Source organism: Helianthus annuus, chromosome 6 (genome assembly GCF_002127325.2).
Source record: "Helianthus annuus cultivar XRQ/B chromosome 6, HanXRQr2.0-SUNRISE, whole genome shotgun sequence".
NCBI classification, from domain to species: domain Eukaryota; kingdom Viridiplantae; phylum Streptophyta; class Magnoliopsida; order Asterales; family Asteraceae; genus Helianthus; species Helianthus annuus.
The window spans coordinates 141,195,168-141,199,466 of record NC_035438.2 but is presented as its reverse complement, the minus strand read 5'-3'; the positions used below and the strand labels follow the sequence as shown (position 1 = coordinate 141,199,466).

The 4,299-nt window shown below is 40.5% G+C and overlaps 1 non-coding gene across 1 annotated transcript; it reads left to right on the top strand.

The window, feature by feature from the left end:
- Window positions 1–3,805: 3,805 nt before the first annotated feature.
- On the top strand, window positions 3,806–3,911 carry LOC118480008. The gene has a single exon (XR_004861649.1). It is a non-coding gene; the product is annotated as a small nucleolar RNA R71 (small nucleolar RNA).
- The last annotated feature ends 388 nt before the right edge of the window (window positions 3,912–4,299 follow it).

Here is a 4,299-nt window from a genome sequence, read left to right as displayed (position 1 = left end):
CCCAAAGTCTCCAAGAACCGTCAATGATGAGATAATGTGAAAAGACACCCCCAAAACTGACTTAATGGGGCAGTTACAAAGAATTCCGCAGACACCACCGTAAATTACGGCTCCACCGTAATTTACGGTGGACATGAAATGTTTACGGCCCAAATAGACTGAGTTACGGTGCAATATGATGGGATTCAGGTCCACCGTAATTTACGGTGAGACCGTAAATTACGGTGCCAACTCCAACGACCAATTAACTATCCAACATGTGCCATGAATGTTGATGATGATGATGTCTTTCAGATGTCGTCCACTGTATGCGTGTATATATGTGCCGCCCCTATCAAGCCAGCCGCCCAAAATGCCCAATGATGGTGTTGTCTTGTGTTAATGATGGATGTTGACCGAAATTCAGACCCTTCGATGTGTGTATATCCATGTGCGGCCCACTCAAAAAAATATCCAAAACACATGTGATGTTGATGATGAGATGATCATGTGATGTCTTTTTAATGAAACCTCAAAGTATAAAAAGTTGTATGCATCTCCTCTTCACACGTGACCACCCATTTCAATCCCTCCAAGAATCAATTATAATAATGAGTATGCAATTAATGTTGACTTCTTCTCAATTCTTTAGGATTCTTGTGATAACATATGATAATGATGATGGAAATAATTAACCAAAATTGTGTTATGCTGCCACAATCTCGTCCCTCACTATGCATCTTGTTTTTTTTTTCTTTAAACGTGTTACCTTCCTCGAATTAAGCAATTCCTGCACAAACCACCATTTCTCATAGTTATCTTATTCGACGCATATAACCGTGTAAAATATGGGATATGCACGTATTTAGCTCATTTAAGGGTTGTCCTACGGACCACCCGTCACATCCCCACACTTACCCGTTGCTTGTCCCAAGCAACCGATTCAAAAACTATTTCAAAACCACAAGTGATCAACATGCAAACCAAGCTAAAATGTATCGTCCTTTTACTAACTTTCAATCATACCACAAGACACACCCCTCACAACAATCTCTCGGTAACAAGAATTATTAGCATACTGCTAAACCACTCAATGCGTGTGTGTGTGTGCGTGACAATAAGCTTGTATAAAAATCAAGTCTCCTACTATTGAGTATTTAGCATGCTTTAGAATCAAAGGGACTTGCGGGTTGTAACGGGGCTAGGTGTCAAGGTAGGAAAATGGTGAAATACATATGAAAGAGCTAATTGATTTGACCCGGTTTTTATTTTCACTACTAAGCAAAACAAACATCAACTATATACACAATTTCAACAACTTTTAAACTCCCAACGCAACTACATTCTTCTTTTTGTATTTTTCTCATATTTTTCTCTTTTTTTTTTCCTTTTTTTTTCATTTTTTTTTCATTTTTTTTTTCATAACACATCAAACTCAACAATATATACAAGAACATCAATACTACATACTAAATCTCCTAAACCGGGTCATCTCAATAGGTAAAATTTTGTAGGAAGTAGGTTTGGGTCACAACCGAATGGTATAAGGCTCAAACATGGCTTTCTAAAGACCAAACCCCCACCCCTCACAATACCAAGCTCATATATGTAACGTATGAGGTCCAACCCACCAATCCCGCACTCTCACACATCTAGACGAGGCTTCCTAAAAGTCCCCCTATCATTTTCAAAAGCATGCTAATTCTAGGATTTAACAAGTATTCACACACAAGTTCTATTAACACACAACACACACCGCCACTCAAACAATGAAATATTAATAACAATCATGTGTGGCTCAAATCCTCACCAAGAAAAGACTAGGAATGGGTGTCGGTGTGTCAAATGGAACAATGTCAAGCTTTCAAATTTTTACATTTTTCGCTCGGATTTACAATTTTTTTAAACTCTTAAAAATTTCCCCCATCCCCACACTTGGGATACATTGACCCCAATGTATGGTTTTGTGAGGTTTTGATCACTAAAAACCTTTTCAACATCAACAAAAGCTTAAACTCTCAAACCCCAAATTTCTTTTTGGATTTTTTTTTTTTTTCAATCAAACAAAAGCAACTAACAAACTAACAATATTTCAAAGCTAAAGAACAAGACAAGTCTAAGGAAAAAGTACATTGACCTGGTAAAGTTTGGCACAACATATATTGTAAAATGATCCAATTTCCTTTCACCACCTTTACACAAGTATCCGCACATCTTCCCCACACTTGAGTGTTGCCACGGCCCTGAAACAAAGAAAACTAAAGAAATAACAATATCAGTGAAAAACCTCGGGTTGCCTCCCGAGCAGCGCTAAGTTTCGCGTCTTCAGCCAGACCGTGCCACCCCCATTTATGGTGGCTCAAAGAATCGGTTCCTATCACCTCCCCCACTGTAGCTTGTCTTTGGGCAAAATGCATCTGTCTCATTTTGACTCGGTGGGTAATCAAATATGCTCCTGCTTGAACCCATAGGTGTTTCTTCACAGTCCGGTGGATGTTTTTTTCTCATTCGTGGTAACACCTTTTCACTAAACCCGTTATCCTTCGCCACAACAAAATCATAACTAATCATCTTAGTCTGAACATCAAATGACAACTTACGGTTCCTTTCGGTCATGGTAATAATTCCTTCTCTACAATCAATTTGAGCATTTGCCGTATAGAGAAACGGTCGACCTAAAATCACCCTTTGTTGTGATGCCATGTTGGTAGAAGCATAGTCCAAAACTAGAAAATCCACCGGGTATTCAAATTCTCCCAACTGAATCTTAACATTCCTTACCATTCCTCGTGGACGCCTCCAACTTCCATCCGCCAAGCTCACCATGGTGTCTATACCTTCAAGTGGACCAAAGTCGTACATATCGTATAAATCACTTGGTAGCACACTCATGCTTGCCCCGTAGTCCAACAATGCGTGAGGGATTTTTAATTTTCCCACACGGATAGGCACGATTGGCGCTTCACACTCTTTATCATTCTCAACTTCGGCATCTTTTTCCAAACCTGCATTCACTTGACAAGAAGATGTTAGACATTTTTCATTAAATTTAGTATTTGGGACGGTGCTTACCACATTGATGTTAATGCTTTTTATGTTCTTGGGATTTGGCACCGTATCACTCGGTAGCTGGCCTTTTGCTTTCTTTAACATCGCCACGTCACTTGCAAGTTGACCCATTTGAGTAGTCAACGATTGGATGCTTTTGTCACGAACCTCGTCCTTTTGCATCCGAACCTCATCACGTTGGTTCATTCGTTGCATCTCCATTTGCATCGCCTTCAACATCTCCATCATCTCATTTCCACCCGAAGAACTTTGACCCGTTTGATATTGCCTTTGAAATCCTTGGTTTCCTTGAAAATTCGGGTTGGCTTGATTTGAAGAGTTCCCATACCGAAAATTCGGGTGGTTCCTCAATCCGGGGTGGTAGGTATTAGAATTCATGTTGTTGTAATTTCTACCACCCACTCCTTGACCTTGACCTTGAATCGCATGCACCTCTTCATATTGCCCTTCCACCATTCCTTGGCAATTTGCAGCCGCATGACCTATCTCATTACACAAAGCACAAACATCATAAATTTGGTTAGTGGTTTGAACATTACCATCATCTATGGCGTGCACTTGTGGTCGGTTAGTGGTCGGTCGGGCTCTTCTTGAAGCTTGGGCTTTCCTTTTTGATGTAGTTGCCATACTCTCCAAAAACTCCCAATCTTCATTCTCATAATTCGTTCCAAATGTCCCTCCGGTGATAGACATTAAATCCCGTGCATCTTCGGCACTTAACCCCTCATGAAAAGCGTTCATTAACTCCCATAACTCAATCCCATGATGAGGGCAGTTTTTAATCATCATGTTAAAACGCTCAAACGCCTCATGGAACATCTCACCGTGTTGTTGTTGAAAGCTTCTCAACCCCTTTCGCGCATCATTAGTCTTTTGGGCGGTGTAGAATTCATCCAAAAAGGTTTGTTGCATCTCCCCCCATGTATAAATTGATGCCGAAGGCAAAGTGTAGAACCACTTCTTTGCCTTATCCTCCAAAGAAAACTGAAATAAGACTAACTTGACTTCATCGGCCGAAAAACCTTGACTCCCAAAAGTGTTGCAAATTGAGTCATAGGCCTCTAGATGAAAGTACGGCTCCTCCGTTGCTAACCCTTTATACTTCGGTAAACTTTGCAACGAGTTTGTTCTTACTTCAAAAGTTCTCCCTTGGTTGTTGTGAGGGATAACCACCGGTGAGGGGTTTTGAGTAATGATTGGCCTGAAGTGTGCCTCTATTCCCCTTGCTTGTTCTCTAAGATGTCTTCGTGG